At 36.7% G+C, this 16,209-nt stretch overlaps 1 protein-coding gene, 1 long non-coding RNA gene and 2 pseudogenes across 4 annotated transcripts in view; 2 read left to right on the top strand and 2 right to left on the bottom strand.

Annotated features, from left to right (window-relative positions):
- The window catches only part of LOC149037948 (uncharacterized), a 96,217-nt gene that overhangs the window by 6,368 nt on the left and 73,640 nt on the right, over window positions 1–16,209 (top strand). The window lies entirely within an intron of this gene.
- Window positions 1–16,209, bottom strand: part of LOC149037949 (uncharacterized) — an 84,422-nt gene that overhangs the window by 1,530 nt on the left and 66,683 nt on the right. The gene's annotated exons all lie outside the window — the stretch shown is intronic.
- Window positions 1,660–5,680, bottom strand: LOC149037950 (uncharacterized; annotated as a pseudogene). The gene is made up of 5 exons (XR_016180863.1): window positions 4,872–5,680; window positions 4,087–4,160; window positions 3,689–3,780; window positions 3,024–3,133; window positions 1,660–2,904 (listed from the first exon to the last, which is right to left on the bottom strand). The product of XR_016180863.1 is annotated as an uncharacterized LOC149037950 (transcript).
- Window positions 5,765–10,004, top strand: LOC149037951 (uncharacterized; annotated as a pseudogene). Its single transcript, XR_016180862.1, has 2 exons — window positions 5,765–6,029; window positions 6,814–10,004. The product of XR_016180862.1 is annotated as an uncharacterized LOC149037951 (transcript).

Raw genomic sequence — 16,209 nt, forward strand, 5'->3', positions numbered from 1 at the left:
AAAAAAAATACACCATTGAATCAGTCCGTCATGTTTGGGTATTTACAATGACATTACTGATTAAAACATTACAATTGCTTCTTGTTGAAAGCCAGGAGGCATAATTGCGTTAGATGCTCCGGCAGCATGAGCTGTTTTCGAGAGAATACTCTCTTGGCTATTTTGCAGTTTCCCTTCGTCAAGAGAATTTGTAGTAAGAATTTGATCGGCCTCTCGTTAGGTGCGCAAGGCATCTTGGGTTAATGACGTTAATGGTTGCTAGGCCTCTGGTGTCAGATGCGTATCCAGTCATTCTCCTGTAAACATAGCTATCCGTGCGTACATTAGGTTTAATTCATAAAAGCAATGGTCCTCGAAATGTTCCAAGCACAGACGCGAAACCTTTTGGAAGAGATGTTCTTCCAAAAACATGAATTGATGCAAGTCGTTTACTATTGTCTTTGGGAAGCTTGGGATCCCGCTCGGTTCAAGCCTGATTACCGCACTCGAAAGCTACGCAATGAGGCATTTTGCTGGGAAAACCTAGGGAAAACCCCAAATGCGTAAGAACGAAGCAAGCATTACACGTGATCAGCCCAAAAAGCCCTTGCCCACCCTACAAGATGGCGGACGCGGGAAGTTCGCACTTTAGGAAGTTGAGGTTTTTGCGTTCGGTTTGAAGGTCGAAAAAATATCAGGAAGGTTAGAAGAATAATTTTAAGTATCAAATATATTGTTTTTGATACATCTAGAGCTTTTTGAGCGATATTTGCTGAAGGACTGGAAGTTCCATCTAAGTTTATCAGATCGGTCTTACACAGCGATTCAAACATGCTGAATTTACTTCCACTGGACGAAAAAATGGATTTACGTTGGTAGCAAATCTATAGCAAAACTGAAGTAAATACCACATTTGTACATATTAGCCTCAGTTTGCCAAAGAACAAAGATCGATTTTACACCACATTTGTTACCCGTAGCAAAGATGGTAAATGCCACATTTGTTAAAGATTTCCACTCTTGTACAAAAGTATTGTGCAGCTATGAATTTTCGTTTCATTTGCCAATGGGGCAAATGTGGATGTAAATGTGTTTATTTGATGCCTGTTTACATACGAGGCAAATTTAAGAGCAGATCTCCTTTTTTGCGCCACGTTTGCTTCCGATGTAAAAACATGCAAACTTATGATTACCAGCAAGCTCACAAAACGCTGTAAATTTGCTCAAAAGCGTAATTTTGGAGTGTTTATTTGGATCAGCAAACATGATCAAACTCGTAGAATTGATGAGGTTTGCATAAGCAGGTAATTGCTGGCAAATTCGTAGTATTGAGCAAGTTTGCTCCGTATGGCAAATATGATCAAATTGTTAGTATTGAATAAGTTTGCTCAGATAATAAAATGTTGACAAAATCAAAAGTTTGACCCAGTTTGCTTGGTATGGTAAATGTGAGCAAACTCTTGACCAAAAAAGCATTGACCAACTTCGCTCTGTATAGCAAACATGATCAAACTCTCAGTACCGAATAAGTTTGCTGAGATAAGCAAATGAGAACAAACATCTAACTTTGCTTATAAGGGAGTGTCAACTTCAGCTTATTGGGGTTAATAGAATATTTAGAAACCACTGTTATAAATAGTATAGATCTATATATTAGGTTTTTTAGAACTAACCAGCCAATTACTTTTTAAATAGTTCATTTGTCTTTGTTCAATTGGACCACAAAAACATAACTTGACTTATAACTTCTGATATAAACAGCATTGATCTTTAAAGTAGGTTTGAGTACTGACATATAGCTACCAACAACGTTTTAAGATATTCTATTTATCTCATTTTTCAATTTGGTAATAAAAACTGTCATACATAAATTTGACAGCTACACTGTTGAGCACATTAACAGTAGAGTATTGTTTGTTTGAAAATTCTTGGATGATTCACTTATGCATATATTACTTTTTTTCCAATATTTACTCCAAGCTGTATGTAAGAAAGTAAATTGAGTATTTATGCATGCTATCATACCACATTATTTTTATCATTTAAATTTTTAACTGTAACAATAACTATGATGGCATTCTCTGATATTTTCGAAATTACTTTCTACAAGTTCTGAAAAAACTGAAAAGTGGATAAAAATGTTTGAAAGCTACACTGAATAGTAACAAAAAAAGAAACCAAATGAGCTTTATGTAAATTTCTGCCACACATTTAAAGCATAAGTGCCTAAACCTCAACTAAATATTTTACAAATGATATTCCTGAAAACCACAAGATGCTCCAGTATTTGCCTTGTTGTAAGGAAACCACCATTTAAGCAAAGAACACTCTAAAGTTTCTAAAACTTGTTTTGACACACTTTCTTTTTCACCTCAGTGATGGATTGTGGATTGCAATATTCATATCAATACTACATTCTAGATACATGTCTAACATAAGAACAGTGAACAAATGGCCAAACTCAGTGAGTCTTTTACTTTTGAACTTCTGTAAGTCATGCTGTCGCAATACTGGTAAGTAAAACCTTTTCTTTTGTATCTAAAATGTATAGTAATCAAATTTCGTTTATGACAAAGCAAATGCTGGAGCATCTTCTGGTGCCTCTTGAGTAGATGGAGGGCCATCTTTCCTCTCAATCATCATAGAGGCACTCCTCTGTGACCGCTTTCTCGCACTCTTTCGATCTAATCGGCTAAACAGAGAGTTTAGCTCACTGCTCCTCCACATAAGAGGCCTCCTACATAGCACCTTTTGTTTTGAGGGGGCTTCGTCCTAAGAACTGCTGTTCCCAGCACTGTTGTCCTCAGACATTGAATGTTCTGAGGACATGTAATCTGCAGATGAGAGGCACAAGCGGTATTTCTCTTTTTCCTCTTCCCCAATAGATGTAGATTGGAATAGAGCTTTGCAGCATTTCAAACGTTTCTGTACCAAACATAAATTTTACATTAGTTATGTAGTACTGGTAGACATAAAATTTTGCAAGTTTACAGTAGGATTGTTTCAAGCTGTGTAATGAAATTATCAAGTAACTAAAAACTTACTGTATTCTTCCTACTCCTAATGCGCTGGTCTTGGAGCACTTCTACTTGTCTGTTGGTGTCTTTTTTTTTTTTATGCCTTTTTTTGGTCTTGAAATGCACCCTCATGGCAGCTGTCATGTACAAAAACAGTTAACATTTTGCAAGTGAATAACCAGCCACTAATAAATATTTAATTTTCTGACAAATTGAGAAAAACAAGTGGTGATCACTGCTTTACACCATTTTGTTTTTACTCAGAGGTAAAATGCAAAGGCTTTTCACCTCCAAGTTAGCCACTCAGTGTATACAAAGTATTCTTCATTTGTATGATATATACTGGGGAAGGATATTCATGGCTAGTGAGCAGGTGTCTCCTACTCTCTTTCCAACAACAAAAAAAAGAGATTTCTGTTAGCAGGCTAGATATTCAACATTAAGGAAAACAATGAGAGAATGTGGCAATTTTACAATCAAATATTTATAATTATATGTAAATTGTTAGCATCACCTGAAAGATAAAAAAAAGAAAGAAAGAAAGGAAGGAAGGAAGTACATAAAAAAAAAAACAGAATCGAACAATTAATCTTAACTGTAGCTTTCCTTTTATATCCTTTGATGCAGAGTTTATTGCAGATACATTTGAACTACTGAACCCAACTTTGGTCACTTTTGCAGAAAACACTTACCTCTTATGACATTTGATGGTGTGGAAGTGTCATTACTTCTGACTCCATTTATTATTGCTGCATTAACAGCTCTGTTATCTTCATGAGAAAAGCTAAATACAAATCAAAGCTGAATTAGAACTGTGTTGTCATCTTAATTCTCTTTTAAACCCTCTGAGTGGTACATGCCTGTGAGAGTCCACAATATTTGACAAGGAAAGTCAACATTGAACCCTTTTTTATGTGACTAAGTCCCTTACACTTTTAAGTAGTCCAGTATTTATGTCAAACTAACTCTACTAAGACTGTTTGTTGTGGAACATACAATGTCTTTATAACCACAATCAAAACATCATTTTGGTCTCTAAATTGACATTAGCTTCCCATTCTGAAAAAAATTAAAAGAAATTAAAACTGACCTTTTGGATAGATCCCATTTAACATCTTTACCATCTTCACTAGTCAGAGTGGAATAGACATCCCTGATGAGGGCCTTGAAAAAATAGTTAGCAAGTTAAAAAATTTCAGACACTCTGCTGAATATAGCTTAAGTAAATTTATGCCTTTAAAACACAAATAAGTCTGAAAAAAGATCTGTAAAAATGATAGTACATCTGCAAAATGGAATTAACCCGAATTATGTTTTTCAGAAAAAAAAATTTCCTTTCCAGTGACAAAAGAATTAGTAAAGCCTAGTCTGAGCTCTTTCTCTATCAAGTTTATCAGCCTTGAATACATGCAATGGCCTCACCCAAGAAAGTACATACTATAAGTTTTACACTGTACTGTCAATATTTTGAACCCCTAAAAATTTTGGTGGTTTTATTGTCCGACACTGTCTTTGTCCAAAATCAATCACTGTAACTCAGAAATGGCCTCTTGAAGCCTTCTAGATCAAAACTAATATAATCATTTGTGGATTTTCAATGGATTACTATTACATATATTAAAAATGATCAAGAGTAATAACATGGTGTTCACATTTGTTTTGAAAGACATCCACTCCAAACAAAGGATAGTAGTTTTGTGGTGAGAATGGACCCTTGGACTTTGATCCGTTTTTCCCTGCGGGGTGGGTACATTTACCCTCTACACGTACATGGGATTGTATACTGGGACTTTGACTTTCATCATCGCTGAAGGAGAAAAAAGCGGGAAAAAATTAATTATCCTTAAGCTTAATCTATGAAGAGAGGTGACTTACTGAAAGCGCCTTCGAAAACCGCGTCGCTTGCGCCGTTGGTCTGTTTTCCCGCCCTTGGCCCTGCAAGTGTCCCTCGAGCCGTTCCTCCAATCTTCTATTAAAATCCCCTTGTCTAGCGAAAAACGCCTGCAACTGCTCCATAACTTGGCTCCCACTATCGTTGGCAGTTTCAACCGGGGTTCTGTAAAGCGGCTCCAGGACCCGAGATACTGTTGGAGTCGACGTTCTTCTTGGCGTTGGTATGACGGCCGGCACCAAAGGGGTGGATACTGTGGATTCCAGAGAAGTAGATCCCAGAGAAGTTTCAATCGATCCTTGTAAACTGCCTAATCCATCTAGAACTCTTGGCAGCGACTCGACTGCCGAGTTATCCTCTTGATGTTCTAGGCGACCACGAGCTTGCACTCCGTGTGAAACGATCGGTGTGGTCGATTAGTTCTAGTGGAACTAGTGGTAGTACCACGAGTGTTAGAGCTTCTGGTGGAACTAGTGGTAGTAGTACGAGTGGTAGAGCTTCTGGAACGTCTTGCTGGTTTCTCTGCCATGATACGGTGTTTTGATTTACTCGGGATTTGCCTTGCCATGGACTCCGAGACAAAAAGCGAAGAACTATCCCGCCTAAAGTTCAAACGCAATTCATCATCTCGTCGTAGCTGTTTATTAACTGCTTTGAAGATCATTTGTTGTTATTACTGGTCCATTCAGTCTGCTTGAATCCCTGCTGTCTCTGTCCAGTCTCTGCTCCTATTTGTTGCAAGCGCATGCACAGTCTTTCTCCTGCTGAGCGAAGAGCCCAAGTTCATCGTTACAGAAAAAAAATTATTGGATTGGTTTTGTATTTCGCTGCGCATAAACAGTTAAACGGCTCATGAGTTTCTTTTTCTTGGCGATCAATGTCGTCGACTAAACGAAAATTCTGCGAGCATTGCCAAGACTTCGTCTCTACGAGAACGTATAGGCAGCATTTAGATCTTTACTACAACAAAGAAAGTGGTCAATGGAACATTCGACAGATTCAAGAAGAGTCTTCAGATGAGGAAAGAAGCGATCCTGCAGATGTTGACGTGTGTGCTGAAGAAGTGAACCAGTTGCACGATGTTTGCATTCAAAGACCAGTCGCAATGGCAAGTTGTGATGGAGGCAGCGTTTCTGAACCAGGTATATCATTGTATGTATAGGCTAACGCTACTTTGATGCACATTCTAGTGGGACAGGTTACTGGAATCAAACAGGATTGCCTAACTGTCATTTTCAGAATCACACCTTGCTTTTTGTAAAGTTACTATAAAACGGGGGTTTCCCTTTACGACTAGGGCTCAGTCAATAGTAAACAAGGCAATGCATTGTAGCTAAAAGTAGCACAGAATAAATTTTCTTTGCTTCTTATTCTGAATGAAACAGAAAGAAATATTTAAAACTAGCAAACTAATGTGAAATATCGCCACAGTATTATTATAACCAGTAAGGGTGTTAATGCTCTATAGACCACTTCAAAGTTTATGCTCACTTAAATTTCAAATTTGAAATACATTATTTAACAATTATCCAGTTAATTTTATAGGTATTTATTTTCATCGTATAAGGGCAAACAAAGAATTTTGAGAAACAAACTATGTTTAAAGTGGATTTGATATTTGAGAAAAACAATAATTGTGCAGTCCTCTTGCCTCCACCTGCAAAAAAAATGCAAATTAGTTGGGGTCAAGGGCCAAGTCCCTTTCATAGTGTGCCTTTGTATTTTAGAAGTTGTTCCTGTCCCCTTCTGGGAGGTGTGAGTTAATCAAGGCTTGACTGTATTTTTCATTTTGTCATGGTCCATTCAGCACTACATGTAGGTATACTGTAACAGCAGCACACCAACTGCTATCAGTTTTGAAGTGGGCATACCTTTTGAAAAAATGTGGGCAGAATAACAGATGCATAACTCTTTTAAACTTATCAGGTTTGGATGGTGTTCCTATCCACAATCTAGAAGAGGAAGATTACCTTTTAGTTCATGGTTTTGATGACAGTGATTCAGAGAATGACTTTATTTATCATGAGAGGATGCCACACGCATTACTCAAAGAAGTGTGGGATTTGCCTGGTGAGGATGTTGATAAGACTTCCCCCAAAATCAGGGTCAACTACCCTCTGTGGATGTTAACAACACATCCAGAATAAATGGAAGTTTCAAGCATCTTCTTCGTTGGTTTCTGATTTTCCTGTGCCTTTGGTCTTCATTTTCTTCATTATCTGACAATGCATTGGAAATACTTCTTACTTTTTTGAGGGCAATGTTTGATTCCATGGGTACAATCTTTCCAGTTGTTGCAAGTTTTGCTGTGCTGTTCCCAAAGTCAGTCCATTTACTACGCAAGCAACTGGGACTGGACAAAGACAGATTTATTAAATACATTGTGTGCCCAAAGTGTCACACTTTGTACAATTTTGATGACTGCTATGAACTGGTTTGCGGTTGAAAAGTCACCAAGAAGTGTACTTTTGTTCAGTTTCCAAACCATCGGCAACATTTCCGCCGTACCAAGTGTGGTGAACCACTTTTAAAAGAAGTTTCCTTAAAGAGTGGGGGGACTAAGCTTTACCCACACAAAGTGTACTGTTATAACAGCATCATTGACAATCTCTGTCAATTCCTTCAAAGGCCAGGATTTGTTGATAAATGTGAATTATGGCAAAGCAGGGGTATCCCTGATGGATTCCTTGCAGATATCTTTGATGGATGTATCTGGAAGGAATGGCAGAACGTGGATGGGAAAGCATTTTTGGCAGCACAGAGGAACTATGCATTTATGCTCAATGTTGACTGGTTCCAGCCTTTCAAGCATTCAGTGTATAGTGTTGGAGTGCTCTATATGGTTCTGATGAACCTCCCCAGGACTGAGAGGTTCAAACCAGAAAATGTTTTCTTAGTTGGTGTGATCCCTGGGCCCCACGAACCAAAACACAACATTAATCCATACTTACAGCCCCTCGTAGCTGAACTGAATGTGCTGTGGAAAGATGGCATAAGTGTCAAGGCACATGGGTCAACTACAAATGCCAAATTCCATGCTGCTCTTCTTTGTGTTGGCTGCGACATCCCAGCAGTGAGAAAGGTTTGTGGATTTACTGGCTATGGATCAAATATAGGCAGTTCAAAATGCAAGAAATTTTTCCCTGGCTCAGTTGGTACCAAAATTGATTTTTCCGGCTTTGAACCATGCCCTCCAAGGAGTAACAATGAGCACAGACTGCAAGCACAGGAGATCTTGAACCAAACAACTGCTGGTGACTGTGCAAACCTTGAACAGCAGTTTGGAACAAGGTATACAGAATTAATGTTGTTGCCTTATTTTGATTGTGTTCGGTTTCACATTATTGACCCAATGCACAATCTGTTTACTGGGACAGCTAAGCATTTTATGAAGAATGTATAGTTAGATCCAGAGAAGACAAGAATAACTTGCAACAGATACAAGAAAAAATGGACAAGTTTAAAGTTCCCGCCAGTGTGGGAAGAATGCCCAAGAAAATACAGAACAGTTATGGGGGCTTCACAGCCAATTAGTGGAAATCATTTACAGTTCTTTTTTTTCATACATGCCTTGTGGAATGCCTTGCCCAGCAGTGACATGGAAGTGTGGCGTAATTTTGTCATGGCTTGTTCTTGCCTGTGCTCTACTGTTCTTACAGAAACAAAAGCATTGCTGGCCCACTCCTACCTCTTGAAGTTTTGCCAGGGTTTTGAACAGTTGTATGGCAAACACAGAGTAACTCCAAACATACATCTGCATACCCATCTTGTTGAGTGTGTCTTGGATTATGGACCTGTGTATTCATTTTGGCTGTTCAGCTTTGAGCACTATAATGGAATTCTTGGCGAGTACGGAACCAATCAACGTGCTGTTGAGATACAGTTAATGCGCAAGTTCTTATCAAGTCAGTTTATGAAGGATCTGCCTTTGCTGTTGAGTTCCAAGATATATTTAAACCTCTGCTTAACAGACTGTACTCAAAACAATCAGGAAGTCTTCAAGAACAGTGTCTAACTGAGAAGGACCAGGTGTCTGGAGAAATTATCCAAGCTTATGTGCTGTCCACTGGTCATGTGCGAACTGGTGGCAAATTTGAGAGCAGTTTCTATTTGTACACATGCTGTGGACCATACTCAAGAGACACTATAGATGTAGATGTTCTTCCCCATCTAAAGAAATCCTATGCTACGTTTTTGGATGGGCTGGATGAAACCTCTGTTACGACTCACTTTGAATGTTATGCTTGTTGTAAATTCAATGGTGATCTCTTTGGCTCCATTAAATCAAGAGGAGATAGATCAGCATTTGTGTTGGCAAGGTGGTGTAAACTTGGTGGCACAATTGACACCTCTGGAGCTGATTTGAGACCAGGTGTTATTGATTATTTTATGAAACAAAATGTACAAGTAAATGGACATTATGTGACCTCTGTTTTGGCTTCTGTACGTTGGTTTCAAGCTCACCCATCAAGATACTCCTTAGGTGCTCCTGTCGAGGTCTGGTGCAAAGATCTCTTTGAACCTGAAGGTGAATCAACATTTATTCCAATTCAGAGAATCAGTGGAAAGTTTATACTAGCAACTGACATTCTCCAAGATGAACATGTCCTTGTGGTCTGTCCTCTTACACGCAAATTGCAGTGTTAGCTTTAGTGCTTATTAGATTGATACCATTCATAGTTTATTTTATGTTCAAGTTTTATATCTTGATAGATATAGACCATTGCAGTTCTTTTTTCATCATCATACCTTTATTGACTTTTACTTTTTTTAATTTGTTGAAGGTGGCTGGTGAAGGCCAAGGCATCAAATTGAAATTGCTTTTAACTTCTGATAAGTCCTGGAAATGTTAAAAAAAATTAAATGAATAATTGAACATTAACAAAAATAAGCCCACCAAAAAGTCGCTTAAGGAAAATGTTGGCCCAGTGCTTATTATCAGAATTTAGGTTTCTCAGGCCCTCAATGGTTACATTACGCAGCCAGTGTAAAATTGTAATTTTTCTTATTAATTACTTGCGCTTTTGTTGGAAACTTAATTTTGTTTTTATTTGCAACCTGTTACAGTGGAACCTTGATTTACCTGTATACCTGTAAATAAAGAAGTCCTCAGTTTAGCGAATGATGCAATGCATTTTTCACCCTAGTAAAAGTAAAATATATATAAAAAACTTGATGTAATAAAACCTCATAATATTGTGAACATATTTTGTGAGACCCATGGCTCTTCCTTTTCCCAGGTGGAAATCTTATTAAGATCTTACTAAGATTCTTGTAAGTTTCTTACTAAGATTCTTATTAAGATTCTTAATTAAGAATCTTGTAAGACCTTACAAGATCTTGTAAGATCTTGTCACAAGATTCTTACAAGAATCTTGTAAGATCTTACAAGATTCTTGTAAGATCTTACAAGATTCTGGTAAGAATCTTGTGACAAGATCTTACCTGATCTTGTAAGATCTTACAAGATTCTTGTAAGAATCTTGTGACAAGATCTTACAAGATTCTTGTAAGAATCTTGTGACAAGATCTTACAAGATTCTTGTAAGAATCTTGTGACAAGATCTTACCAGATTCTATAAGATTCTTAACTAAGAATCTTGATAAGTATCTTAGTAAGAAACTTACAAGAATCTTACAAGATCTGGTAGGATTCCTGTGACAAGAATCTTAATGAAGTACCTTCACAAGTTTTCAAAAGAACTTGTTAAGATTCTCAACAATGTCTTAATGATCTCTAAAAGAACTTACAAGAACTTGTGAGATTTTCAAACAACTTACAAGAATTTTTGCAGAATCTGTAAAAATTCTTAAGTATCATATTTTTTTCAGACCATAGTAGGTAACTGATGGTTTATGCAATATTCAGTAACTGGATGATTGAGGAATGGAGATCACAACTAAGAAAGAATTTCTTCATCCAACATTAAGCAAAATTTATTGCAAATTCTCAACACTGTGAAATTAATTACTAAAAAAGATCTTGATAAGAAACGTTAACTGGTAAACATGCACGATTTAAATGACAACAGTACAAGAAGAGTTCTTGTTCTTCCCTTTGGTGTGTTTTAAAAATTAAAAAAAAACAATTGTTTTAATTGTTGGAGTCATTTGACAGTTTGATTTGAACTACCATAGTTATCCTTAAACAAATAAGCCATAATAACTAAAGGCATGTCCCAGTTTTAAATTGTTCTTCGTTTGATTCAAACTGCAATGGTTTTTCTTCTTTTAGAATAATTTAAGCATGAAAACAAAAAAACAAAATTTTGTATTGCAGCAAACGTGTTCAAAGAATTAAAGCTCACTATCACTCATCTCAGTTGGCATTTTAGTCAATTTGACAGCTACTTGACAAGCAAATTTGCAAATATTTCAATTTTGTACAAATATCAACCAAGCCTTAGTTCATTCAACATTGCCCTCTACATTGTGAACTTTTCTCTTGGAATCCAAGCAATTTTTTTTGTTCAAGTAGAGCCTTATTTGAGACCACCTCTTATTCATTTGGGAATCACCAAATTTCTGATTTATGGCTCCTGTGGGAAGAAAAAAAGAAAAAAAGAAAATAGTAATTTGTATACAGGTACAAAATATACTAAAACCTTGAGAGCGTATTTTTTAAAATCCCTGCCAGAGAGGAGTAATAGGAGCTTGGTTTGATTGTGAGGAGTACTTAGTAAGGTAGAGGGGAGGAGCTTCTCGATGGTTCTCCTTGATCACCATCATGCCTCATCTGTACGCAAAGAAAAGGAGGTAGTGACTATCTTTAACAAGAATTTATCATCTTTAAGAGCAAAATTTTTATGCACAGGTTCCCAGTTATGAATCTTGGCAATTTGTACTGCCTAACTCCAATCCAACAAACTTTGTTTACGCTTTGCACTGCTGAAACAGCTATTCCAAATTCCCACAAAAAGTTGATAAATGAAAAATTACCTTTTTACAATCAGGAGTTGCCACCCTTCTATCCCATTCTGTGCTTGTAGCATTAAGATGGGACTCAAAGTCTACTTTATTCAGGATAAAATCATTTTTACAGGTGATCCTATTTCTCCGGTTCTCCTGTGAATATGAATTGAAAAAATGTTTACATTTGTTGAGCAATCCCTCCACTGAATTAAGTTTCATTAACCTTTAGAACAAAGAAAATTGTGAGAAAGGGAAGCAAGGAATCATGACTCAGCATTAAATGAAAACCAGAAAAAAATACACACACATTCACAAAACAAAACAAATAAAAACTAAACAGAACCAAACAAAATACAAAAAATGTTGCATGGAATTAATACAGGTATAGAATGTGTTAGAGTAAAAATTAACAAGATAACAGTGCCAAAATTCTTCCTTAAGCCATCTAAGTCAATGAAGTCTTGAAGGAGGGGGGGAAATGAACTATCATGCACCAACATTGAATATTTAGAGTTCTTACATCATCAGAAGAACTTCCCATTTTTTGGTAATTTTTGTTTGCTTTGGGAAGATTCCCATCACTGTGGACATGGTCGTGATAATCAAACCCAGTTTGGCTTTCATCATCATCATCATCAGTGGAAACTTTTAAGTAGAACGTGGCAATTTATAATTCATTATTTGGGAATAAAGTAATTCCATAATCGATTTCGCGTTATTGCACCCTTCTAGTTTAACTTCTAGTGGTTATTAGCAAAGCCGAAGACAAATTAATTGTTTATTGTGAACCATTTCCATGCGAGACGACTGGAAGCTACGATGATTCTGCCTACAACACTTAAATCCGGAACAATCTCTCTTTTAAAACTGACTTGAGAGAATTGCTACAAGTGCAGTAAGGTTAGCAGCCGCCGTTACGGGGTTTTGATGATGATAGCGTTACATCTCGTGTCAGTTTCCACTCAATTCTAAACAAAAACGCTTCCTGACGAAATCGAACCCTGACGAGATTTTATGATTTGCCTTATATAAAAATACCGTGGCCTTGCAATTACATAAACTTATCGTCACTTTTTTCGTCCATGCTAAAAGAATCTAAAAAGTGCGAGAAATAAGTCTATCGCATCACCTTCCAGCAGATGTGTAATGTTGATAACGTGAACTTAATGAATAAAAGTCAGTAGCACTTACCTTCGGGATGATTTGCCTTCATTTGCTTCAGTTGCAGTCGTGCACTAGTTGCTTTTTTGGAAATCTTCTCAAGATACTTAAACTACCAAGACCAATGCGTTCCTTGAGTTATGAAGCGAGTGTCGTGCACAATCATACGTGTGCTTTCTATGTGCTTAGATGTGTAAACTATTCACCTGAGGCCACTTCACGTGACAGAATAAAACAAGGATATCGCAACCTTGAATGTGTAATCGTAGTGTTCTTTCACAAGAAAAGCAAAACGCGATTTATCTTCTCTGGTGTGCTGTAAACTCATGTTACTTTAACCGACTGCGTCATTTTCTGTATTTTAAGCGACAGTAACATTAGTGATTTTGCAAAGAACTTGGCTTGTAAAATCCTAATTCTCGAGATCATTATTCTTTGCCAGGGCTTTAGACACAATTAAATTTCGCAACGAGGTAGATAACACTCAACCAAAGTAAAATTTCTGTAGAACTTTGCCGAAACGAAATGGCGCGTGAACGGTTGACAACAACGGTCGAGTGAACAATTTGTAATTTTGCGCCGGCCGTAGCGGGAGACTGGGGAGAGCCTTAGTGGAAGTACAAAATGTCACGCAACTCTCGCAAGTATTTTGTAAGTAACTACCTATAAACTTTTTAAAAATACTTTTAATTTCTGCCATCTGACCGGTCTGCAAATTTTCGATGTTTATTTGTTAGTTATATTGTAAAGAATTTGGTCGGTAAAATCCTAATTCTCAAAATCATTCTTCTTCTTTAGGGCTGTAAGGCACAGTTAAATTTCTCAACCAGGCAGATAACACTCGACCAAAGTAGAATTTCTGTCGAACTTTGTCCGAAACGATATGATGCAAAAACGGTTAACAACAACGATCAAGTGTACAATTTGCAATTCTGCGTATGTGCTGTGGCGTGGAATGCCTTGGTGAAAGTACAAATTTCGTGCAACTTTCTTGAAAAATATTTTTACAAGTAGCTAGCTATGAATTTTTTTTAAATACATCTTTTCATTCTGCCATCTGTCTGCATACTGCCATTTTTTTTTTCTGAACCATATCAGCGAAAGTCTCTTGCTTGTGGAATGTGGTGACATTATCTATGGGTGTCTTTATGTTCAAGGCAAAGATGGGAAGGTTTAATCCCTTTCTAGACACTCCCTATGAACATGATTAGTGATTATTTAAACTAGCTGTTCAGTATATTTCATAATCAATCATCAAATGTAATCTGAAAAGTCTGTCCAAATTTAATCTGTTGATACCATAATTCCAGTGGAACAATTACCTCGTTAGAAAGCAGCTGCATGTGTATTGTGTTCTCGGGTCTGAAATTTGCACACCATACCATGGAAGCTTACTTGACGTTATTTGATCCCCTTTTGGACATGGGATTTTTCATATCATTTGTGAGAGGTTTCAAGCCTTATGCATCCCCATGCTCTCTTATGAACAGAACAGGATAAGCATTTCAAGTTACTCAAGAATGTACTGGAATGAACTTGATAAAATCTTGTCAAGAACATTTAAATTCCTACTGATCTTAAAATTTTGATTCTTACAAAACTCTTAGATGAACTTTAGATGAAATCCTGTCTAGAATCTTTATGATGTTACATTTACAAATCTTACTTAATTATTAAGATTCTTAACAAACTTACCAAGATCTTGTCAAGAAGCTTGTAAGATCTTCCTTTTCTTAAAGATTAGGATTCTTACAACTGAGATTCTTAAGTGAACTTTATATGATGTTGTTAAGAAATTTCAAGATCTTAATGCCCATGTGTTGTAAAATTTTTTTTAGGATAAAAGATTCTTAAATAAACTTAATAAGATCTTGTTGAGAACCTTTCAAGATCTTAACCCCCATTTCTTGTAAAATTTTGTGAGGATTCTTACAAGATTCTTAAATAAACTTAATAAGATCTTGTTAAGAACCTTCCAAGATCTTAATCCCCATGTGTTGTAAAATTTTGTCAAGATTCTTACAAGATTCTTGTATAAACTTAATAAGATCTTTTAAGATCTTACAATGCTCAAACCTGGTTAAGATTTGTTCAAGAAATTTGGCAAGATCTTATTAAGATTATTAATTCTTAATAAGATCTTAGTAAGATCTTTATCTTAATTGCCATCTTATAAGATTCTTACAAGATCTTCCAAGATCTTACAAGATCTTCCAAGATCTTAATAAGATTTCCACCTGGGTTATTATAAGGGTTCCACTGTATGGCATGGACATTAGCAAGATTTCTTAGGGATTTTCTATATAAAACCATTAAAATGACTGGCAAGCAACTAGTAATTTTTTGTACAGTTCATTTAGATTAATACCATTGAAGTATCAAATTCCTCCATCCTAGATCACCCCTTCCCTTTTAACTGTGCGCACCTTGTTAGACCCAAACAGACGATTGTTTTTTTTGTTCTTTTTTTTGGGGGGGGGGGGGAAGGGGGGGAATATTTGCTATTCCTCCCAGCCCTCTTTTCTCCAAGGTCCACTTAGTAGTGATTTCCTTCAGCTGAAAAAAAAAGTTTGTTATGATTGTTATCATTGCGTAGTCCGAAAAAGTCTGGTGACGAAAATCTTGAAGTTAATTACTCGCTGGTCAGCGGTCGTTTTGGCGCCTTAAAACAGAATCTGATGTTATGAGCTAGGCCAGGGCAAGATTATAGTAATTTTCAATATTTTTTATCGTGTTCATGGGTAGGATAAGCCGTGAAAACACAAAGGAGGAGATAAGACGAATGAAAAGAGGAAGGAAAAAACGGAAACAACTACAGAGAAACCTTAACAAAGAGAAGACACTTGCGTCTGGATTAAAGATCGAGAAGGCTCGCCTCGAGAAACAACGAAAGATATGCGACTATATAGCGAGAAAATCTTCTTATTGGGATGTGTACTCTCAAAGCCTTACCATCTAGTGTCGTCCTTTTACCATGTTTTGGACAAGCCTTACACATTGTCTTTGGCACTGAAGAGCAGAAGTTTGAACCTTTCACAGGTTATTTGGCTGACCTTGATCAATCAGTTGGCTCAGGCAATGTTCTATTTACATAAACAAATTTTCTTCACAGAGATATCAAAGCAGATAATGTCCTTATCTCACATGTAAACAATGAGTATCGTGCCATATTAATTGATTTTGGCAAATGTGTAGCTTTAACAGCAGTTGGTTCCCTTGTGAAACATTTCACTCCTGAAGAACAAAAAC

Source organism: Pocillopora damicornis, chromosome 11 (genome assembly GCF_964200805.1).
Source record: "Pocillopora damicornis chromosome 11, jaPocDami1.2, whole genome shotgun sequence".
Classification (NCBI taxonomy): domain Eukaryota; kingdom Metazoa; phylum Cnidaria; class Anthozoa; order Scleractinia; family Pocilloporidae; genus Pocillopora; species Pocillopora damicornis.